Here is a 24129-nt window from a genome sequence, read left to right on the forward strand (position 1 = left end):
AGGGCTGACCCTTGCATGTTTCCTGATGTCCCCGTGATGCTGTGTTCTACCGAGTTTTTCCCACAGATGGTGAGGGCCTCATACCTTGTCTACCCCCATCCATCCTTTTGTTGGTTTCCCTGTTCATCTAGTAGGGGGAAAAACACTGTGTTCAAGTTGCATTTTTCTGACCTTGGTGAGATGAACCCATTCTTTTTCTGTGTAGTTGGTGATTTTGACATGGAGACTCCTGGGCCTGCCTGGGAGCCCAGTGAGAGAGAGGGAGAGAGATGGCAGAGGTTGTTCTCTCTGCGAGAGGCTGGCCACCACACACACAACTGTGTGTCTTGCTAAGCTGGCCCTCCTGACCTCTGTACCCATCTACCTCCTGAATGGGGTCACCTTGCAGAAACAGCCAAGGCACAATCTCTGGTATCAAGGGGCTGGGTTTCCCATAGCACACAGCACTGGGCGTCGAGCTCTGCGTCTCCTCCCTGCTTTCTCTCACTCTGCCCCCATGAGAGCTGGGGGGTGGCTTCTCAGATGTGTCCCTGAGCCATCTCTTAGGCCCTGACCCTGAATGCAGACCTCAGGGAAGTGGAGATCAGAGATGTGCCCCATGTGCCCAGTGTCGTCATCATCCGGGGTGTAGTGCATGGTGAGGCATCTTAGGTTCAGATGAAAAACAAGCTGGCAGTCAGTGAAGGGGGACTTTCTTAGAAAGAAGAAGAGAAGTGGCCATCCGTGTACTGATAACAAGACCTCAGTGTCTGTGGGCTGGGATGACTGGAGAGTTCTGCTGCCACGGGAGGTGGAGACTGGCCTGGGGAGAGGCAGCTGTGGGTTCAGCACAGGTGTGAAGCAGTCAGCGGTTGTGGGTGTTTATTTCGGGAGTGGCTGTGGCTGGCTTGGGTCCGAGGGACCTGGCAAGGAGAGGAGCTGACCCAGGCTTTGCTGTGAGTGTTTTGTAGTGGCTGGCAGGGCAGGGTGGGGGAGACAGGTAGGGCAACTGGTCACTGGGAGTGGGTGGTGAGGGGACTTTGCTAGAGCACCTAGTATTGGTGCAATGTCTTACATGTTTCCCAGAGCATGGCCCCTGGGCAGGAGCAGTGCTGTCCAGGAGGGCATGTCCCAGGGCTGACCTGCTGTTCAGGCTGCTGTACAGCAGGTGGGCCCCAACACACCTTGCCCGGCCTCCCTGTACGGGACTGAATCCCAGCTCCTAGGGGCTGTGCCAGTTGGGCAGGGATGGAGGAAGGTGCTAGCAGCCAAGGCTGCAGGAGAGGGGCGTCCTGTGGTGTTAGTAAGAGTGTGGTCTGCTTCCTGCACACGCCTTCCTGCACCTGCAATTAGTTCCCGAAATTGCCTTCTGCTGGGGTGTCCGTGTGTTTTAGGGAGCTCAGAGGTTGAGGCATGGTACCTGTAGGAGCAAAAAGTATTCATAGACCTGCTGAGTGAGCTCTTCTGCTCCCCAGTTCCATGGAGCTGACCATGTGCTGCTCCCTGTAACAGCTGGTAGCCCCCAACCCTCAGCAGTGTCATCTTAAGCCTGTGAGAAATGGGTGTTCCTGGGCCTGCCCTGCAGCTCTGTAGGACTGGGGCTCCTCCTGGGGTGCCCAGAAATCTGGTATTTCTTTACTTTGTTGGCTTCTGCTGCAGGTTATTTGTGTGACAGTCTTTGAGCAGAGGCTGAGAGTTGGTAGATGAGAGGTTGGAGGCTGTGGGGAGAAAGAAAAGGTGTGCTCCCAGAATGTGTATCTGTGCGTGCCTATTTATGGACATTCGTGTGTGTCTTTGCATGCTGTGTGTGTGTATCAGTGTGGCATGGGCACCTGTTTGGGTGGAGATATGTGCATGGATGTGTGTCTAGATGTGTGCACAGGGGTGCATATGAATGTGTGGGCTTCTGTGTATGTATGTGTGCGTGCGTGTGTGTGTGTGTGTGTGTGTGTGTGTGTGTGCACATATGTGGCGTGTGGCACATTGGACTCTAAGGGGAGCTGTGTGACCAGCCATGAGTTGGCCTTCGTGTGTGTGTGTGTGTGTGTGTGTGTGTGTGTGTGTGTTACCTTGAACTGGGAACAGAGGTTCCCCAAAGACAGGGTGGGGCTGCTGAGCAGGGCTGTTGGCAGTGTTTGCAGTGTGTGCGGGGTGAGATTTGACCAGCATGGAAGTGTGTGGATGTGGTGATCCTGCCCACTGCACATCTGAATGCACCTGTCCCATGGCTCCCCATCCCCAGGTGCCTGCCATTTGCACACTGCATCATGGGACCCTCACTAGCTAGTCGTCCACAGCTCCATCTCCATACAGGAGACCTCGTCCTTTGTGACGCTGCCTAGATTTGGGGTTGAGGGCAGACCATGTGTTCACTTTCTGGTCAGCTGCAAGACCCCCGATTCACTGGCAGGGATGCAGGGAACGTCCTTCAAGCACATCTCGGGGCCAGGTTTCAATCTGTTTCCCACAGCATTAACCAATAATTAATAATAACTTGTGAGGAACAGAAGTGTATGGGTTGCAGTTCTGGAGGCAGGGATGTCAGGTATCATGGCGCTGGCTTCCGGTGAGGACCTTCTTCTTGCATCGTAACACGGCGAAGGCGTCACAGGGCGAGGCAGAGCAGGCCAGGCAGCCCGGATCTCCCTGCCTCTTCCTGCAAAGCCACCAACAGCCACTGTGGGGGTCCCACCCTCATGACCTCATCCAACCCAGTAACTTCCCGAATGCTTCCCTCTACGCCTCCGCCATAGCAAGATTTGGGGATTGAGTCTCCACCCTGCTGTGATGGCAGCCAGATTTCAACACATGAGCTTCTCAGGTCACCCTAGCAGCGTGTGGCTGTGGGGAGCATCCTGAAGCTGAGATGCGGGGCTACCACAAATCTGCCTCCCCACCCCTTAGAGACACCCCCGGACTCCCTCAGCCTTACTGGCCCTGGTGCCTCAGCCTTTAGATGGAATTGGTCATCCTGCTTTAACTTGTGTTTCTGACATCGTTAATGACATGGAACAGCTCCCTACTCCACTACCAGGGGATTTGTGGCTTTGTCCCCTGGTTAGGGAGCCCTGCAAGGCCCCAGGGAACTTGGCCAGCAGCCAGCAAGGAGAGAGCCCCTTCTGTTTTCTCAGTTTGCTGTTGCGTTTTTCTCCTTTATGCGTGATGCGTAGGTCAGCTTTCATATTGCTGGGATACTATACCTCCTGCCGCCCGCCACTCAGAGGAGAACGAGTTCATTTTTGCTCGGTTTGGGGGGTTTTGTTCCTCAGCCAGCTGGCCCGAAGGCAGGAACAGCGAGGCAGAGGGCAAGGTGGAACAAGGCAGTGTCACTCATGGCAGCTGGGAGCGGAATGGGGCACAGAGCCAGTGTGGAAGGGCTGGAGCCAGTTCTGGGCTTTGAGGCCAGGGCTGCATGACACGCTGGGACACCCAGAAATGTGCCTTACTGATCCCTGGTGTCTCCCCAAGCCGGTCAGGTGGGTGAGTTTCGTCATCATGTATAGGAATCCTTCACTTACTTTGAAGGTAATTTCTAAAACTCAAATACCAAATTTTGGTGTTCCTTTTGTTTCTTTCCTTTTGTACCCTTCTCTTCTGTTTCTCGCTCTTCTGATTTTAGTTTTTAAGTACTTAGTTCATTTTAAAACTGAAAAAATGGTTGAAAGTGCTGTGTACTAGCCTAGATGCTGGCTTTGTGTTTCTAAGTCAGGGACTCAGTTGGGATGCTTGTGCTATAGCAGTGTCCTTGATTGTGACATGACGTGTCAGCCCCAGCTCTTACCCTGCACCCCAACTCAGTCTGGGAGGCCTCTGCTGTGTCAGGGTGGGTGGAGGGGAGATGACCATGGTGATGACCCTGGTCCTGTGGTCATCGTCCTGTAGCTCTGTGCCTTGTTCTGTCTCAGCTGCCCAGGTGCACCACTCTCAGTGCCCTTGCAGGGTCCCAGGTCCACTTTCTTCCCAGTTGTGTGTGCGTGTATCTGAAGGGATTCTGGTGTACAGTTGGTCCTGCTACCGTGCCCCCTTTCCAACTTTCAAACTCTGCTGACATCGACTGCGGAAAGAAACCGAGTTCCGGTTGCTGAAATGTCTGCTGGCACTAAGCATTAGGTGAGTGAAGAAATGTTGCCCACTGCAACAGCTGCACTTAGTGTGGGCTCCTCTAGAGGTCTGTCCTCAGCAGCCTCATCTGTTCTGTCCTGCACAGTCCTGTCGGGGACCAGGGTGCCAAAGAGGGACTGTGTCACAAAGCTCAGACATTCCAGCCTGTGTGGAGGCCGTGACTGCAGGGAATGGGTGGGCAAGGCCTCTTCCTCTTTGAGGTGGTCCTGGGTGAGGCTCATTGGGTTGGGAGCCCCATAACCCAGATCAGCAGGGCGGGAATGGGCTGGGATCAGTGCACCGGCCTGGGGATACCCTCCCCCATGTTCCCTGGGGACTGTGCCATCAGGCGTTCCTTGTGGGTTTGAAAAAGGCCAGCCTCCCCGAGTGTAGGTCCAGGGGGAGGTGACCCAACTGCTCTGTGCTCCCCAGCTCACAGACCTGTGCCTGGTGGTCAGGAAGACCTGCAGAGACTGATGCTTCTCCTGCCTCCTCAGTGCAGAGGGAGGGCAGAGCACAGGGCTTCGTGCTGGCACAAGGTCAGGAACACAGACATGTGGGGTTCCTCAGACACAGCTGCCCCAGAGGGCCTGGACCTTCGCATTTACAGATAGGACACTGAGGTACAGGGTGGTGAGGGAAGTGCCATACCCTTGTGGGGCATCTCCAGCCCTGCCGCTGCCTCTGCCCATTGTGATTGATACACCTGGCTTGTAGGTGCCACCTGTGAACTTGGGGAGCAGGGGACGTTCCGCCCTCACAGTGCTGAGGGCTGTCAAAGCCAGCAGTGACTCATGCCTGCACGGGATCCCAGCTCTATGAGGCTAACTGTCCCCATTCCAAGGCTGGCCAGCAGCCCACAAGGGGCAGGAACATGCTGTCCTTGGTGCACTCCTGCAGTCGTGGCTGTCACACTTAAACTGGGCTTGAGCATCCAGGGCATCTGTGTCAGCTCCCAGAAGCAGCCATATCTGACCCGGGGCCCCTCATAGTTCTTGTGTTTCTGGCCCGTCCACCTGCTGGGATGCAGAAGAAGAGAAGCTTCAGGGAAGCAGATCCTCTGTCAGGCTTGGTTGGGGCCCTGCAGGTCCGCCTCCTGGATCCTGTGGTGGAATAGCTGGAGGGGCCAGACCCCATCCCTCTGTGGCCAGCTCTAGGGGCCTAGAATCCAGGTTTGCAAGGGCATGCATGTGTCAGGAGGTGTTCCCAGGTGCGGCTTGTGTTTAGCATGAAGGATACTCAGCTCCCCACATCGACTACACAAAGAGCCCAAGCCCTCCAGCTCCCATCCGTGGGCACCTCAGCCTCCGGCCTTCTCAGGACTTAGAGACCTCCTCTGGCTCCGGCCTTTGCATCACAGACACAGGGGTCTCCTCATGTGCAGCTTCACTCTGCCTGACTCACTTACTGTGGCCTTCCAGAAGGCTGAGGGCAGTGCATTGAGAGCTGAGCGAGAAAGGAGAGACCAGGCGTACTCGCAGGGTTATTGGGCCCGGTGTCCTGTTCTACTCCTGTACTGAACTAGCAGATTACAGGGCAAAGCCCAGTTCGCTGGGGCTCAGTGTCAGTGCTGTCTTGGAACACACTATTATCTGCAGATGAAAGGCTTTCTAAAATGGAGACACTGAAGGTTAAGACAGATAAATATATTCTGGAACTTGTGTTGAAGTGGAAAAAAAGCTATTTTTCAGGGACCTTTGCTGGTGTGAGGCACAGTGTTCTGGGTGGTGGGAGCAGGACGTGGGAATAGAGCAGGTGTCGTCTCTCTTGTTGTTCCAGTGGGGCTGCTCTACGATGCCTCCCTGGGAATTCAGCCAGGCATGAAGAGGTGGCCTCTGTAGGGACGTATGTGTCCACAGGGTCTCTGGTTTGAGGACAGTGACTGGGGGCTCCAAGGGCCTGGCTGCCAGGAGGGGTCTGGGGTCCTCTGCAGGCTGCTGGCCAGCATGTGCTGCCAGGATTTGCAAAGCCCCAGATGGAGGACAGGTTCACCGGGACATCTGTCTGGGGGAGCCAGCAGTGACAGGTTACCAGGCATGACCTGCCCGTGGTGCTTTGTCTTAGATCCAAACCCTCCTGCTGGAGCATGGTCCCGGAAAGAAGCTGAGTGCAGACGGCCAAGTGCTGGGGTTTTGCTGTCATTTCCTTTCTTTTTCTCCGGCTGTCTGCCCACTCCCAACCCGCCAGTCCTCCCTTGGAGCTGCTCTGCTGCCCTGCAGCACCAGGCAGTCCCCAGCTGTGACAGTGACACAGATTGGCTCAGAGGCTGTCTGCTGTATTTTTAGAAAGTGTCTCAAATTCTCTGGTAGCTGAGAATAGAATGGCTGCACATTTAATTAAATGACATTGAAGCGGGAGGTGATTACTTCTGCATGTGTCATTAGGCCCAGGAGATGCTCTCTGGTCCTGTCTGGTCCTCTGGCTAAGCCCCATGAGCTTTTCAACTGGGAAGATAAACCCTCACCTTTCCTATGGGCACCCAGGGTCCTGTGGGTGCTGCTTTGAAAGCCCTGGGGTTCCTTAGACACCTAGGTGACCCTGTCCTTAAAACTGGTCTGCATGCCATCAGCCACATCACGTTAAGATGTACGACACCTCTGAGGCCAGCAGGTCATTAGGGAGGAAGCACAAGCACAACCCCAGGACGTCCAGCGGCCCTATCATGACAAAGAATGAGCCCCATCATCTGCCTGAGCACAGATGGGCCAGCCCTGGGCCAGGACTGTACCTTGGCTGCAAGCCAAGGGCCCCGAATAGTGACCGGAAGCTCCAGGCTGGCTCCTCGAGTCAGCAGCAGTGCTGGGCCATCCTGCTCCTCTGCATCATCCTGTGGTGGACACCTTGCCTGGCGAGGCCTTGGGAGTATGGCCTTCAGAGCTGGGGTGAGACTGGTGTATCGGCTCCCCAGCTCTCTTGGGAGACTCAGCTCTCAGGAGGTGCAGTGCCTCCTTCAAGACCTGCGTGTCCGTGACATGTAGGAGGATCGTGGTTTGTGTGATACTGGGTCTGATGAAATTGCTCCTACAGTGAACTTCGCCCGCTTTCACTTAACTATTGGATGTGACTCCTGGGAACATTCGAGGTCACCCTCGGGACTGCAGCAGGATGCTGGGTCCTAGTTCCTCCCATGCAGGCTGGCTGTGAGGGCCCTGGAAGGCAGCAGCAGAGAAGGCTCTTGTTCTTGTATTTCTGCAGTGTGTCTGGGCCTTTCTCCTTTAGGCTACCCTACCCTGCCCTGCTGAGCCCACCACAGTCCTGGAGGTCCTGTGTTCTCCAGGCCTCAGTCTCTTTTGCTTTCTGTAGTGTTGCATTTGTGTGCAGTTGACTTTCCATATGTGTCTTGAGCACATGGGTTGGCAGCTAGGCCTGCATGTTCTGGTTTCAGTGATCCCATGCCCTGTCCCATTGCAGGAGGCTGCCCAGAAAGCCTCTCCCAGCCTCCCCTCAACTTGGCAGCCTCGGGGTGTGAGTGGGGGGCTGCTGCCTGCACAGCTGTGGGCACTAGCACATCTGCTCGGGTTATGTATGCCCCACAGAGGCCCGTTTTTCTTTGCAGAATGGACATGTGGCCATGCGATCACACACATGAGTGGAGCTGGTGAGAGTAGCCTTTCATTGAGCAGCTTTCTAGACGTGCCTGGCACATTCTTGCCCACATGGGTGCTGCATGGTTTCAGGCTGGCAGCTTCCCGGAGCCCCGGGGCAGCCTGTGCCAGCCCGTGTGTTCCGGTCCGTATCATCTGGAGACAGAGGATTCTCTGTGGTGCGTCTCACACAGGGGCGTACACACACACACACACACACACACACACACACACGTCTTAACCCCTGCTGCTGCCTGTTGTGTAAAAGGCATGGTCTCCCAGCATCTTGCGTGGCTGGCACCTTAGCCGGTCAGAGGGCGCTGTCCTTTGTGTAAGAGGCATCAGCCCTGAGAATATTGTGAGCAGCAGACGTGGCCTCGCCGTGCTCTGAGCACAGAGCCCTGGGCGTGTTCCAGAGAAGACAGCGTTGAAGACATCGTCCCAGGCACCACCCCAGACACTCACTCGGCCTCTGGTTTTGTGGGATGGTTCTTGTCCCTTGTGTAGGCCAAACAGTGACCCCAGAAATGCCTGGCGCTCATCCCGGGAACCTTGAGCATGGCTTTGTATGAGTAGCATTTGTGCAGACGTGAAAAGGCTGAGGGTCTGGAGGTGGAGACCTAGCTCTAGATGATCTTTTGGGATCCACGTGCAATCCCAGGTGTCCTTCGCAGAGGGAAGCTGAGGCAGGAGAAGGCGCAGGCTGTGCGGAGGGGAAGCAGATGACTCAGTGACAGCAGTGAGGGCGAAGGGTTTGTACCAGCTTGCTTGTGTCAGGCTCCCAGATGGCTGGTGAGGCAGGAGGTGTCCCAAGGTTGGGGGTGAGCATTGGAATTTATGGGCTCAATAACGTGTGAGTGGCCCTCGTCCCGTCCAAAACCAGACAGACAGAAATCCCTGTGCTGACCGCTGCAGATGGACCAGGCAGCAGCTGTGTCCTCATCCTGAGTCAGTCTTGATCTCTGTCTCTCCTGCCATGCTCCGAGGAGAGGCCAGGTCTCTTGGCAGGAGGGCAGGTACCTCCCACTCTGTCCCAGACTTTGGTTCAGTGATGCTGCAACTTCTGAGCTCCAGAGAAGTGAGAGAGTCAGCTCCTGCTGTCTCTGGCTGGCCAGTGCGCAGTAACTGAGGAGCCTGAGAACAGTGCAGTCAGCATAGAGAGCCCTCCCCTAGCTCTGAGACCCCGCCCTCTGAGCTGTCATTCTGCAGGCTTAGATTTCAGGGTGGGCACCTTGGGGCCAGATGGTGTGTGTCTTTATTTTGACAGGACCCCCTCCCCCCAGTGGAGCTTCCAGAGAGATCCAGCGGCCAGCGACCGGCAGCGGTGGAGGCACCTCTTCATCACCCTCTCAGCAGTGGCGGGGTCTCTGCCTCCTCCCCGGCGTGGGGTGGTGACAGCTGTGTAAGCGCTGGGCCTGGGAGGCGTGCTGAGTGTGGTGTCTTGGCCTCCTGTTCTGCAGCGGGCAGACCCTTCTGTGAGCCGCCTGTCAGGCTCCTTTTTGACCCGTTCCGCGGCACAGTCACCCCGCTCTTACCCATTCCTAGGGAGTGTGTGCTCAGTGCAGATCCGGAGTCTCCACCCCACTGCTTCTTGGGGAGCTCCAGCCCCAGCTCCTCCGTGTCTCTTTTTTCTCCCAGCCCGTCAGTGCTGGTGATTGGATCGCATAGTCTGCCTCTTGCTTTTCTGGCAGAAGTCACATTGTTCTGTGTTGGAACTAAATGCTCGCATGTGTGTGGAGTCCCGCTGCCTACCATGGATTAAGGTGCGTGAGGGGCCCTGGATGATGCGTAACTCAGCAGTGGCTCCCTCGCCTATGTGGACGACGCCCTGCACTCAATCCCAGCGTCCAGATGAAGAGGATGTTGGTGAAAGGGGCGTCTGGCTGTTGCCTTCTGTGTGCTGGCCCCGTCACCAGCACTCTGCGCCGCTGGTTGAACTGCAGCTCTGTGGTCTGCTGCGTCCCTTCAAGTGGGCTCCATCTGGGTGCCTCTTCCCTTCACGACTGTCCTGTATGCCATTTCCCACACCCCAGTCACCGTGGGAGTGTTTGGTAGCTTGAGCTGATGTGGGGAGGAAGTGCACTGGCTGTGCCTTGTGGGCCATGAAACTCTGCGTGAGCACAGCGGGAGAGAGAAAAGAGGTCCTGTGCAGTGGTGCTGCGTTTTCTCTGGGTCTTGGGTAGAGGAGGACAGGTGGGGTGGAGTGGCTGTGCCCAGGGACAGCCAGGGAGGAGGCTGTGGAGGTGGACCAGGGAGGACCGGGAAGCTCTTGTGTGCAGAGGTGTAAGAAAGTGGCCGAGTGTTCCACGCAGTTGGCCGCTAAGTGAGGAGTGAGGTTGTCCCAAAAGTGATAGACAGATGACAGCTTGTGTGGGTGCACCCTGGCTAGGTGGGCACAGGCGTGGGGCTCAGCATGTGCCCTGGCCGCCCTCAGGGGATCACACCCATCTCTGTCCTCTGTTACCCGGTGCCCCCACAGTCTCCACAGGCTTCCTGCACTGCCAGAGCTGGCTGGGCTCCACCCTCGCCGGGAGCATGATGAGGTTAGGGCTATCTTTGCCCCTGTGTGACCCCTGCCCTGCCTGTGCTGGGGGTGGAGGTGTGGAAAGGGGCTCAAGTGCCTGAGCCCACACAGGACTAACAGGAAGACTCAGGGAGGTTGGGTCCAGTCCTGCCTGGAAGTTGGACCCTGGTATGAGGCTGGCCGACCTGCTGCTGGTTCTAGTTCCTCACTAGCCAGTCCTACTTTGGCTGTGGCTGCCAGCTCAGCCTGCTTTGCAGGTGGCAGTTCCGGGGAGGCGGGTCTGGGCTGTGCTTTGCAGAGCAGGGGCGTTGCCTCTCAGAGCCCTGGCAGCTCCATGGGAGCAGCATGACTGTAGCGCACCTGCTCCAAGGTCAGTGGGAAGAAGCCAAGCGGCTGGGCTGGATGGGAACCATGAACAGTGTCTGGTCCCCTGGGTGGAACTGGGCTTCATGAGCATCCAGGTGCTGCTCAGTGCTTCCTTCATCCAGCCTCCTGTACAGTCTAGGGGACACGGGTACCATTCCTCTCCCATGCTCCACGTCCTGGGGCCGGGGCAGGGGTGTGCGTTCCCACTTGGCCCGAGAAGTCTCTCTGAGGAGAGCCTGGCAAGGGGCTCTGTGTGGGTGGAGAACTGGCTGAAGAACTGGCCTCCCTCTGGGGGACATCTGGGTGCAGGGTGTCCACCTGCTGTGGAGCACAGTTCTTGTGGATGTCATAGGTGGCTCCAGCCCCTGTGAAGGGCCCCAGCCTCCTGTAGGTCACCCATAACGGCCCAGGGTTCCCCACCTGGCACGTGTCTGGCCAGGGCCTGAGTGTCAGCAGGCATCTGACTGGGATCTGAGTTCTCTTGCTGGGAAGAGGAAGCAAGACAGGAGGAGGCCTTGGTCCTTCAGGCATCACGCAGTGCAGACCTATCCCAGGGCTGGATGGATGGTAAAACCCCAGAAGCTTGCCCCTCTTCTTCTGCACCAAGTCCTGACCCCTCATACAGCGTGTGGTAGATTCTCTCTCAGCTGTGGAGCCTGCAGACATGGCAAGTGGTTGTGTTTTCCAAGCTTAGCCTGAACTGTGGGTGGAGGATGCCGTGGGCGGATTCTCGGTGCCTGGTGTGTGATGTGTTTGTGTGCGCAGGTGTGCAGTCTACCTGGCCTCTCCTGCCTGCCTGGCTGCCTGGCTGCCGAGTGTCTTGGTGCTGTGAGATTTTGCTGCAGCCTGGTGTCCTCAGGCTCTGTGTGTGCTTCTATGACTTTAGAGTGAAGGCCGAACTCCACAGGACAGTGAGCAGAGGACCCTTGGTGACCTGCCTGCTTGGAGAGACCAGGAAGTCCTTCTCCCCTAGGCAGGAGTCCCCTCACCAGGCTTATAGCACTAGCTCCCGGAATCCCTTGTCTCAGGCCTGAGACTGTGGCCTGGGTTGTCAGGGAAGGGCAGGAACACAGCCCCAGCCCCCTAGGGCCCACAACAGGGAGGGTCATGACACATGGGCTTACAGCCTGGCCAGTGCTGGTCCATATACCCATACCCAACCTGGAGCTCGGCCTTGTGCCATATTGGAGAGGAGAGAGGTTTAAACGTAGGCATGGGAGCAGGATTGGTCTCATGAGGCCCTGTCACTGTTCTGCTGATGTTACCAGAACATGCTGTGATCCCACAGCCAGGTCACCTCTCGGGAACCAAGGACATGCACCCCTTCCAGTCTCCATTGCTTTGGGCATGGTGCTGGGCTTTCCTGTCCCTTAGATCTGAAGCTGGATGGAATTTAACAGGAACCAGGGCCCATAGAAGCAAGCTGGGAACCAAGGGGACTGAAACCCCACGGACAGAGCAGCCTCACCCTGTGGGTGAGGCTCATGCTCTGGACCCCAATCCTCATGCTCAGGACCCCAAAGCCCTGTGGAGGGGCCCCAGGCAGTGGAATCCTCTTCCCTGCCTCCTGGTCCTTTGCAGGGTCTGAGACATCTCGCTGCAGCCATGCCAGTCTACCATGTGGGGCGCAGGTCCCTAACCTCCACAGCCATCCTTGTGCCTGCCTGCTTGTGGGGAGACCCGCCTGCCTGCAGAAGGGATATCAGGGCAGCTCTATGTAAGGCTGGCAGTTTGGGCTTGGCTACATGGTGATGCAAGAAGGGCTCGGCACTGGTGGGTGCAGCTGCTGAGGAGGCAGCTCTCCCAGGGAAGTGGTTGTTATTCTTAGAGAGCCCAGTTGCCCCAAGCGGCTCAGTGTGCAAGCCGTGGGTCAGGTAAGACAACTTCAGGGAGCTCGGAGCAAAGCTGCATGCTACTTTGTCTGGTTAAAGGAGCATTTTCTAGGCTAGTTGGGTACCAATCAAAGTTGCAGCGTGCTTGCAGGACTTGTGGCTCCTTCCGACTCAGGTGCCTCTTGGTGAGCACTCCATCCACTGTCTGCCTACACAAGATGGATCACAGCTTGTCACACATGTGACACCCAGGAGTGTTCATGAATGTCTCGCCCTGTGGATGAGCCCATGAAGTACCTTTGGAGCAGCGCCTGGCAGGCAGGAACGGGTGGGGGGTTGCCTGTACACAAAGGGGCATCACACACAGTGTGGGGAGCTTGGTGGTCCTGGGGGAGGGGCTGCCCTTTTCTCAGAAGGGCCTGGTAGCTTTGGATATTACAGAGCCTGCCCAAACAGACAGCAGGGCTAAGGGATTGAGATGGAGGAGGAGGAGGGCTGGTGCATGGGGTGTTGGCAAGCAGTAGATCAGGCAGTGTGGCCTGCATAGTTTGGGGTAAAGGGTTGGGATTTTAATCAAAAGTCAGCAGAGCCATCTGCAGAGGGGTTTTTAGCAGACTTGTTGGACCAGATTTGGATTTCACAGGTGCTCCTGCAGCTGCAGGAGATGGAGTTGTAGGTGCACGAGATACAGGGGCTGGTGAGGAATCCAGGGAGGGTGGATGGTGTGGTCACCATGTGCCAGCTGAGGCTGGAGGTGACCAAGACCTGGGTCTGCAGGATAAGATGCTGGCAGGACTGCAGGCTTGCCCTGGGTGGGCTCAGATGGAGGTGCCTCAGCCTGGGAGGCCCTGGGTCAGACTCAGAGGGAGGAAACTGAACCCAAGAGCAGGCTGGTCCCTGGTGTCCAGCTCTGCCCCTGCCACAGCTGGTGTGTGCCCTTTGCGACTCAATGAAGGTGGTGGAGGACTGGGCACGGTGCAAAGTTATCATTCAGTGGCTCTGGGGATTGAACTGTTGCTTAAGATTGATGCTGTGATGCGGAACATGGGTCTATCATCTGGCCCAGCTGCAGCAGCAAATCCAGACTTCTTGGAGAGAATCTGTAGGGCCCGGAGATAGGCTTTAAAAGCCTGATACTTGTGGGGCTGGGGATTTAGCTCAGCAGCATAAACGCCTACCTTGCAAGCGTGTGGTTGTGAGTTCGATCCCTGGTACTGGTAAAAAAATACCAAAAAAAAAAAAAGCCTGATACTTGCTTTTGCTTTACCATAAGTCTGAGTGACCTGTCAATACCCTCTTGAGGTTTGGGTTGTCTGCAAGGATCTCTGCATGGGCTGCGTGCTGAGCTGGTACTTTCGGACGGAAGTGGAGCCACATTAAGCACCCTGTTATTTATGTGGGTGGTGCACGCTGCTGTTTAAAATGATTAACCTCTCTTTGGCTAATTAAAAACCTTCCTTTTCTGTGTGTGCAGTAGTGCTGAGGTTTGAAGCTAGATTGGAAGCACTGTATGCTGAGCTGCATCCATAGCCCCAGAGCCGAAATACTTGTTGTGAGAAGCCTCTGGAGAAATATCCTGCACACCATGAGTGTGTCTCATGATATTACTGTTGCTTGAAGGAAGCTGCCTGCAGCGCTAATTAAACTCCTAGCGAATTTACAGGCTGGAGTGGTCTAACCCTGCCTGCCAACCCCCAGATCTTAAAGGTAAAGAGGACTTAAGGGCGTCCTATTCTTCAAACTGTGTAACACATACATCCTCCGTCTATAAATGTGGTTTGATGTTGTCAAGTGTACTTTAAAGTTTATGAAAGTTGATAAAGCACATAAATTACACTTGGCTCCAGTCCAGGTAGATAAAGAATACTTTGGCGCTTGTTTTGAAATCTCTTTAAAGCTGGAAATCATCTTTGTCTCTGGGGAATGACAGAAGAAAGCAATTTCCCAATGTGGGTTTAACTGGTGATAGATTAATATTTCACCTGATTTCCTGAACCCCGCTCTGTTATTAGGCTGGGAGCCGAGAACGTCCTCAGGCTGCTCTGCTCAAGGGTTTCCTGCTGCTGGCCCTGCCAGCCCTAGCTCTCTTCCTCCATCTGTCACCAGGCAGACCTCACATGCTCTTGCTGTCCTGAGCCTAGTGTGGCCCCAGTAGACACTAAAGGCTCCCTGGTGTGAGGATGGGGAGCTGGGGGCAGGGCAGCCAGTGGGTGCTGCCTGTCCTAGCATGCTAGGTCTCCTATCTTGGGGTGGCCATGAACCTCAGTCACTGAGTTTAAGGGCTGTTAGGCTTGGGGCCTGGGCCCTGCTTGAGCTCCTGTACCAGCTGTCTCCTACCTGAGGGTCACAGCAGGCAGCCCTGCATTCCTGCAGCACTGCACACATCAGCTCGATGCTGTGCAGTGACCCCTTTAGGGGCATCAGGAAGCACTGCCAGTGACAGACATGCAAGTGCGACGGGCACTGAGTGCCACCTGTGTCCCAGTTTGTGCCTTTCCCTTAGGGGCTGACATGGCCCCAGCTACAGGGGCACTGCTGTCACTGCTGCCTGTTGGGGACTGAGTGGAGTGAGAGGCCTCCTGTCAAGGTGGGGACTTCGGTGTTGTTGGGGGAGGGCTCACACCTGTCCAGCTGCTTAATGTGAATCCTATGCACTGAGGGCAGTGGGCAGTGTGCCTTGGGGGACCTGGGCCTCCCAGAGCAGCTGAGTGCTCAGTCCCCTACCCACCAGCCCCTCACCACCCTGTGGGTCCCCCACTGGTGTGCAGCCACTTGAGGTGGGGCTGCTGGTGGCTGGCCCTTGTTTGGAAGCATTTGCTTCCTGCCTGGTCACTGCCCAGCCAAAGCATCGGTCAGCCGTGCACCATGCTGCAGCTCTGCACATCGCCACACAATCTACCCTCCAGGTGCTGTCCACCCCCTCTGCCCAGGTCATCCCTGTGCTTGCATTGGGCCCGGATGCTTTGGGCAGGGTGCAGAGGAACCATAGGGGAGCCGAAGAGTCTCAGTGCTTCAGCCCCTGTGTGCAGGGGAGCTCTGGAGACGGGCAGCATCCTGTCCCTGCCCTGGAACTGGGGGCCTTCATGGTCCTGATGGTGAGGAACAGCACTGCCTGGGTGCCCTAGCTCTGCCTGGCAGCGGCCTGCACAGCACGGAGGGTGCTAGGTGAGCAGCCTCCTCCCCGGTCACCCTGGCCTGGCCCTCAGGGGTCCTTTCTCTGCTTGTGAATTACCCGCACAGGAGAACAATTGGGCCCACATCCCAGAACAGCACTGCCATTTACAGGGCAGAGGACGGGGACAGGCTGGTCCCACGACCTGCAGGCCAGGCTCACCACGGCCTTGTGTGGCTACTAAAGGGCGCCTTGTTGTGGCCCAGTGGGCCCAGCTGTCTGTCACACGTCCCCCACCCTGGCCCTCTCTACCCCACTGGGGAGTCCTTGAAACCCCTGGCAGTCACAGTCACAGTTGAGGCGACATCCCCGACCAGCAGGAAAGGACCAGCCAGACCTGAGGGTCCTGAGGGCCCTGGTCCACAAGGTGAGGCTGGTGGGCTGTGCTTGGGCTGGGGGCCGCCCTCCGAGGAGCCCTGGGGTTGACCCGTTGACCCAGTGTCTGCTGGGATGGGGGAAGCCTGCGGTGCTGGGCATCTGGCTTCTGCGGGTTTTCCTGTTTGCCTGGCTCTGCAGGAAAGAGGTGGCGGCTGCAGGCTCCTGGCCTGACTGACACCCCCTGCGTGGTCTTTGCAGGGCCTTTAGGGGACCAGGCAGCGAGGGGCCAGTGGCATTCGGGGCTCCTATGCGACTTGCGGTGCTTGAAGCCCCGCACAGCTGCTGATGCAGACCTGGGGTGACCTCACAGCTGCTGGCTCTGTAAGTCAGGTTACGCGCCGTGTATCGTGTTCTGTGTGGCCTGAGCGTTTGCTCATCAGAGGACTGGGGCGCATGCTGTGCTGGGAAGTGCAGATAGGGGACGGGACCGGGGCCGGGCCACAGAGGGGCTGGAAACTGCAGTGCCTGCGCGGGAGCACTAAGGGTTCCTGGGAAGGCTGGTGCCCTGGGCCTGGCATTCACAGGGGAAGGGCAGTATGAATGGGGTGCTGTAATCCTTCCCAAATTGGGGTAAAATTTGCATCTGAATGACTCATCAAGTCAAGATTCCCTGGAATGTTCGTGTTCCCTGCTCATTCCCCAGGCCTTGAGGGTTGATTTGCATCTGTTCTCATCCAGCCTTTTAGGCTACTGACCTCTCCGGAGGCTGTTCTTCTCAGGGGCTGTGTGTCCTCATGGGCTGCGAGGATATCCTGCCCTGGGCTCTCTCCCTCTGCCACTGCTGTCCTGTCCTCTAGGGCAGCAGGAGGGTGCTGAGCTCTCAGGCCAGCTCCCTTGGCCTTCAGATAGGCAGATGGTTTGGTATGGATGTCAGATACTTTCCTTAAAATCCAAAGAAAATCAGGAGTCCTGCCGAACTGAACCATGTTCCTCAAGGCTGGAAGTGTAGTTGCCCTTCCGACGGAGTCATGGTTAGATGTCAGGTGTGCTGAACTGTGTCTCACAGCATCGAGGAATGAGGAGGAAATTGGGAGAGTTTTCCTAGAAATACAGCAGGACTCACGAGCGAGTTCCAATCTGGGAGAACTTTTGTAAGTCAGATTCATTCAAGAGCCTGACGAAGTAAGCGAGTATTTGACACAAATACTCAGTGTACGTTGCTCTGCACCTCCAAGTAGTGCCCCCGCGTCCCCACTGCTTTTCCTGGGCTCCTGGACACCCTGGGCTCTGCTGAGGAGCTCTGCTCAGCTGTGCACTGCGGTGCTGTGCGGTGAGCTCCTGGCAGCACCACCATGACTATGTGGGCAGACCCAGGAGCAGCTTCTAGGTGTATCCAAATCTGTAAACGTCGTTGGTAAGGTGAGGTCTGATCGCGTCTGTGAAAGTTCACAACTCAGAGGTTTGGCAATTGAGGACTCACTGTAGAGAGAAAAGGATGGCTGGCTCCGGGGGTTTCCAGGAGGGGTCTTGGGCAGTGATCCCCAAGCCCTTTGTCAGGGTAGTATACGCAGCAAAATTGCACCGTGGGGCACTGTGGGTCAGACTGCTGTCAGCCCGTGGGATTACAAGCGTAGATACTTAGCTGTGCTGAGCCAAGGAAGCCAGTCACTAGCACAGGTGCTTGGAAACAGCAAGGGCATTCGTGGCAAGGGATGGGAGTGTGGGTCCGGATGCGCTGGTCCCCACCCATGCACTTGTGTGGCCCCCTGGACCAGGTGGTGCTGGTTACAGTGGAATCGAAAGCTGCGGTTTCTATCAGGGAGGCCTCCAGGCCTGGCACTCTGGATTTGCCTCAGATGTGCCTCAGTCATAGATTGAGGGCCAATCCCTCTGCCGCTGCTGCCCTTACATTTCTTTCTAAGTTGGCTGTCTGCAGTGACAGGTCTTCTGGCCCTAGCACCAGCATGTTCAGTTGGTCCCTGCCTCACCTTCCCCAGTGTGGCCCAGAGGCCTCATTGACCCCGTTCCTGCTTGACTTCTGTGTCCCGGTCCCAGAGTCCGTGCATGAGTTACATTAGAAGGAGGCGTTGATCCAGAGCGTAAAGGCAGAGAGGAGATGCTCCACTGCCGACGAAGGCCACTGACAGTGCTTCCTACCATCTTTAGGTTCTTTTCTGGGGCCTGCCAATGAAACTGATGGAAGACAGATGGTATTATTTTTATGTATGTGGTTGCTTCACAGAAAAGCAATGAAAATCCAGATGTCACAGAAAGAAGCTTTTAGACAAAGGGTAATAAGTCGCAGAGCAGGGAGCAAAGCCAGGGGTTCCCAGAAACGGTCAGTAGTGTGGAGGTGATCAGGAGGGCCTGGCAGGAAGCTGCCTTGGAAGTGGATGCTTTGCTTTGAGGCAGAAAAGAGGAGGGCGGAGCGCTTTCCTGGTGTTTGCCATCTCCCACTTGCTTTTGGATTAAAGTAGTGCTTTCACCAGAGCAGCAGTTTTGGCATAGAGATGCCGGGGGGCGGGGGCACGGACCAGCACAGAGGTTTGCAGGGGGCCTGGAGACAGCAGGAGAAGCAGAGAAATGGTGTTCTTTCTTTGCACTCTGTGAGCCTGTTCTGCATGGAGCCCAGTGCTCTGCTAGATGTCTGACCTCAAGACCGCAGCAGGATACCTGTGTTGCACTAAGCCACGAAGTTTAGGGTCACCTTTTGCAGTAGCCCTAGGACATCAGGATGGTGTCCTGAAGACTGGTGTTTGAAGGAGCTTCCTGGCCAGGTAGCAGCAGAGTGTATGGTGTCAGCAAAGGGCTTAGTGAGTGTGGTGTGTGGATCCCCAGGGGCTTGGCAGAGGCTGTGCCCAGCCTACTGTCCAGGACGACCTCGTCGGACACGGTGCAGACTGTCCACATGTCGCTGGGGGCAGGTGGAAGTGCACTGAGCCAGCTAGCAGAGAGGTGGATCTGAGGAGCAAGAAGGGGCAGGGAGCAGGGAGCAGCCAGTGAGACAAGACTTCATCAGCCCAGTCTGCTGACAGGGAGACTTCTATGCTATGGCAGGGGCAGGCAAAAGTGATCAGGCCCAGAGCCCTGCACAGTGGTGCAGAGCAGTGACAACAGCTGCTCAGGAGGCTGAGACAGGAGGATTGCACATTCAAGGACAGCCTGGGTTATATAGCTCAGCCTTGTCCCAGTGAAAAAGCTTTGGCCACACTGGCCAGTAGGGAGGGCTGCAGGCTGGAGTCTTGACATGGCTTTGTTCAGCATCCCTCTCTGCCCCAGCTGCCTATCTAAGACATGCACTGTATGTAAATCATCTATGCTTGCATGGCCAGTGGAGCCACCAGGGGCCCTAGGCCTGCAGAATGGAGAAGTCAGTGTGCTCAGGGCTTGATAGAAAACCTCTTCCTGTGTCTCCTGCTGGGCATGCCTGGGAAGCCAGATAACCCCAGTGACATGCATACAGGGCCCTGTCCCCTGGCCACTCATTGGACTCAGCATGTTGGCTTCAGGTGTGGGATGCTCAAGGCACTGTGGCCTAGTCCTGTTTGGGACATTGCCACTGCTGCTGCAGTTGCACCCTGTGCTTCCCTGGCCTCTGCGGCTACCACACTGGCTGTCACCCCAGGGCTCGGTCACTTCTCCCTGTGGATGTGTTGCTAGGGGATTGGGTGCCGGTTTGAGGTGTGCGTCTGTAGCTGCAGATGGGCTGTTTGTGTGCTGGGCCAGCGCAGCTTCTCCTGTGTGGGTGGGAGTTTTCGGCCTGCAGGAGAGTCCCTGAAAACCTGGCACTGCAGGTATGGGTTTCGGGCTTCTCCTCTCAGACAGAAGAAGCCCTGGCCTGGAATCTGAGTGTTCTCCAGCTCTTCTGTGTTGCGGACAACTGGACCTGGGCCTGCGCCGAGGCTCTGGTGTCTGTGGGCCAGGGAGCCAGCAGAGTGGAGATGGCTGGTAGTGCAGCATTGTCGGAGGCGCAGTGCCTAACAGGTCTGTGCACTGCCGGTGTGGCCAGCTAAGACCAGGTGGACCCCAGGTGCAGTGATTGGTTACTGCCTGAACTGCTCCAGTTTAGAAGCATCAGACCTGTGTGATTCGCCTCATCTCCCCAGCTGCCTAGATTCATCCCAGGTATCGCCAGTGACACCTTAGAGCATGGCACAGTGAGGGCATGGCCTTGAGCAGCTCCTGGATCAAGTGCAAGGACTGCAAGTGCACTGGCTACAGGGGCCTGACCCCTGACCTTAGAGGGTGAGGGGTCAGCAGCTTTGCACCCCAGCTCCCCACGGGGTGTGCTTGTCTGTCCCTGTGCCCCACACCAGCCTGTTTTCTTAACTGAACTGTGACCACAGTTTATTAAAAAGGTGAGTTGGAGGCAGGGCAGCAGCCAAGGTGCAGAGGGTGCAGGTGGCTCGGAGATGTGGATGGGGTAAGCATGCTGGTCAGGGATGGACCCAGTACCCAAAGCACTCAGAAGTGGGACAAGGCGGGCGAGAAGAGCTGGCAAAGGTGGAAGAGGAAACCTCAACTCTGGCTTCCGTGTTAGCAGCTGGAGAGAAGCGTCCAGTGGAGGTGAAGCAGGGACTGCGGATCGCTACACTGCAGGATGACACGGAGCATGGCCCAGGGGCAGCAGGATGTGGCCATGTCTGTGTTTGCAGGGAAGAAGCCCTTCACAGCCACAGCTCAGGCCAGACCCATGGCTTCATGGCTCTGCCGTCATCAGAAGCTTCAGGATACAAGAAACTTCCCAACTTGGAAGCCGTTTGAAGAAAAGATTGAAAATTAAAGCCCGAAGTAGGGGGAGCCTAGCCTGCTTGGCAGTGGATTTGGAGTCAACTTGAATGTAACTGTGGATAGCAGTGCCACCACCATGCAGCCAGACGTGGGAAGTCCCACCGCCCTTTGCAGTGCTGACCCAGTGCACAGGGGCTGCTCTGCAGACCGAGGCAGCAGCACCCAGTCTGAGGATCAGTGTAGGCTCAGGGTCCCTGCAGCCACCAGGAGAACATGCACGCATATGCACACACACACACACACACACACACACACTGTCAGTTTCTTCAGAGAGGAAGTAACTCTAGGAAGAGCAAATGTCCAGCCAGAGAACACTGATTTCTTGAAAGACTTACATAGTCTCCTGAAAGGCTTGCTAAGTGACCCAGGTCATTCCCTGGCAGTAATTTTAACATCAGTACAAGTATGAGGCGCTCATGTCTCTGTGCCTGGTGACGGTGAGCATAATCTGGATACCTGTGGACACTAGCTCTATGTGCAGATGGGAAGCAAGCTGGCCCTGGGCTGCAGCTGGTGCCAGTCCCTGAGGTGCTGGAACCCAGGTCCTCCTTCTAACCAGGACTCTCTTGGGTGACTGATAGATGAGGTCAAAAGGCACAGGTGTGTAGGTAAACTGAGGCACAGCCCACATGCAATAAAAGCATTGTAGGTAACCCAGAGATCATGTGGGGGTTTTGAGGTGTAGATCCCAGCGTGCAGAGGAAGATGGGGTCACGTGACCCAGAGGGTAGCAAGGAATTCAGGTTCCCTCTCCCTTCTCAAGAACAGTACTGAAAGACCCCTGCCAGGAAGCAGCTGGGAGGTACCGGAAAGCCCAAGGAGAAGTTTAAACTGTCCCTAAAGTTCTAGCGCCCAGAGCCAAGCGCTGCAGGCGCTCTGGCGTCCCCCCTGGAGGTCACCCTGCCGTCTGTGCATGTGCCCTGGCCAACCACAAGACCCAGCCTTGCTCGCTGGCCAGCCTGCACGCCAGCAGTGCCCGTGGGGCTCCGTGCCACCTGGCCTTTCTGGAACTGACGCTCACAACTGTTTTTATAGGAGCAAGCCTGCACTTAAGTCAGCGAGCCTGCTGACTTACCATCGCGTCTTTTTCCTTGATGATACACCGCCTCTGTCCTGCCAAGAGCATCACAGTGCTGGTGCGTGTGGCCTGCGTCATGTGCTGCACTGTTGTTCACTGTTGGTGCTGGGCGTGTGGTGCATGAGCTGAACGGTTTCTTGAGGTGTTGTGGTAAGAGGATTGAATCAGGGCCTTCACACTGAACTGCAACCCATTTTTAAATTTTGAGACGGATTTGCTAAATTGCCAGTTTGCCCAAGCTGGGCTTGGACTTTGGATGTTCCTGCCTCTGCTTCCAGAGCGTTGGGGTTATTGGCATGTGTTTTTCTGTGAAGGCACCTTGGAGATTAATGCCCCAGAGCAGCCCTTTGAACTTGTGGGTTGCCTGGCTGAGCCTGGTGGGTTCCTCACATAGTTGGGAACCGTCCCATCCTCTGCAGGGGGCCATGGTTTGCAGGGGTCTCTCTGGCCCTGCAAAGACCTGTAAGTTTGGGAGGCCTCTCTGCCTGGAAAGACACAGTGCATTTGCCCTTGACACCCAGGTGCATTACGGCACCCACTGCATCCCCATGGAGAGACGGTACGTCAGGCCTGCCCGAGCGCTGAGTCCTATGCAGGTATGTGTGAGGCGGCTGCTCAGGGACAGGCATGCTAAGCTGCTCAATGGTTCAGCAGCGGGGAGATGTAGCCGGGCTGCGCAGGGCAAGCTGGGGCAAGCGCTGCTTGTTTCTGGCCTGCGGGTTGGGAGACAACTGCCGAGAGCTTCCTCGGGTTCTAAGATCCTACAATGCACTTCCTGGCCTGTGAGTGAGCCCCTCCTGTGCCTGCATTGCCTGGGTGGGCTCCTCCGAGGTGCTCGGCCCCCAACCCCACTCCACCTGCTCTGCCCAGCAGCCCCTCTACCTGCAAGCTTCATGGTCATGGCAGTGCAGCTGCATTGCCTGAGTTGCCCATCGTCCTCTTCCTGGCCCAAGCAGGCTCTGCCTCACAGGGAGAGGAGAGGCTGCACCCTCTGGTGTTGCCCGAAAGGGCTTCCTGGCAAGGAGAGCCTGTGAAGTGGCCCAAATGAGTGGCTCCTGGGAGCAGGGAGAGACCAAGTACCCCTTGGGGAGTGAGTGGGACCCTTGGTGGCTGTGGCTCCCGTAAGAACCAGCTGTCTGTGACCTGAGGACTGGGTCCATCCTGTCTTCACAGTGCTGGACCCTGGCTCTGACGCCAGGACTCTGCAGATGACCAGGGGGATGCAGAGGGCAGGACCTGGGCTGGGAAGGAGGATGGACAGAGCTTTATGCTTTTCTGCATGCTTTTATCCCGTGGTATCCACAGAGACCATTTCCCAGGGGCAGAGGTCTGCACTAAGTGGCGTGGTCACTATGTCCTCCGGTGCATGTGCAGCCACCGTAGGCGACTTCTGTCACCTCACATGGTGTAAATGCCATGTAAATGGTTGTTGTGTTGTTCAGGGAGTAATGATCAAAAAGTCCACTTGTTCGGCACAGACACAGTTTTATTTTGGGTATTTTCCACTTGCATCTGTTTGGATCCCCTGGCATGGAACCCATGGGTGCAGAGTCCAGCTGTGTTTCTGTGAAATTCTCTGCTCTTCTGGTAGCATTTAACCTAACTCCTGGCTCCTGTGCCAGAGACCCCGTGATGGTGCGACCCTATGCATGGCCCAGCTGCCTTGCGGTATGGATCACCAGGTGGTGTTGGGGAGGGGGCTGGGAATCACCTGTGCCATGTGACCTCTGTGCCTCAGTCTCTCCCTGTCCAAGAGGTAGGGCGGCCTCTTCAGGGGTTACGGGAGTCCAGTGAGTGAGTCCAAACTGCTCTGAGAACTGTACCCGCTCCTGGCGGTGTCTCCATATCTCCTGGACTGGCCCCTCCCTGCAGGGCCGGTGGCACTCATAGTCCTGTGGGTCAGCCTGTGTCCCTCAGGCTCACGTGTCCCTGCTGATGGTATTGGGTGACCCCTAGTGTGGGCCTTGGGAGAACTGCATTGCTTGTGACAGGTCCTGCCTGAACCTGGGACTGTTGCAGGGGTCAGCAGGGGCCTGCCCAAGGGGCCTGTGGCACCTGGTCACACCAGCCCCGGTGTCATCCTCCCAGTGTCAGCGGGACAGTGGCACTGTCTTGGGAACACTTGGCCGGCCGTAGCACCTGAGCCAGGGGCTTGGTCAGGCTGCAGGGCCAGCCTGACCCCCCCATGAGTGACCCCACACTGCACAGTGGCAGGAGGTGTTGAGAAACCAGCCGGGGTGGAGGAGCCTGTGCCAGCCGTGAAGGACCTGACGCCTAGCTCGCCTTGACACTGTGTGCTCCTGGGGGCCAGCGTCCAGGTGTCTTGACTTCTTGTCGGTATTAAAGGTGCGTCTGTCTTGCAGGAGGGGCAGCTCACATCCCTT

The 24129-nt window shown here is 56.6% G+C and overlaps 1 protein-coding gene across 12 annotated transcripts in view; it reads left to right on the forward strand.

The window, feature by feature from the left end:
* Sema4d (semaphorin 4D) overlaps positions 1–24129 on the forward strand; it is an 88609-nt gene that overhangs the window by 23578 nt on the left and 40902 nt on the right. Inside the window, exon 1 of one of the 12 annotated variants that reach the window (XM_003461845.5) lies at positions 15839–15925. The exons of the other annotated variants lie outside the window; for them this stretch is intronic. The gene's annotated coding sequence lies outside the window, so the exon portion shown is untranslated. Of the gene's footprint in view, positions 1–15838; positions 15926–24129 lie in introns of those variants that run through there. 12 annotated transcript variants of the gene reach the window in all.

The sequence above is a fragment of the Cavia porcellus genome, unplaced genomic scaffold (genome assembly GCF_034190915.1).
Source record: "Cavia porcellus strain 051 isolate PalLab524CR breed Dunkin Hartley unplaced genomic scaffold, mCavPor4.1 scaffold_17, whole genome shotgun sequence".
Taxonomy (NCBI): Eukaryota; Metazoa; Chordata; class Mammalia; order Rodentia; family Caviidae; genus Cavia; species Cavia porcellus.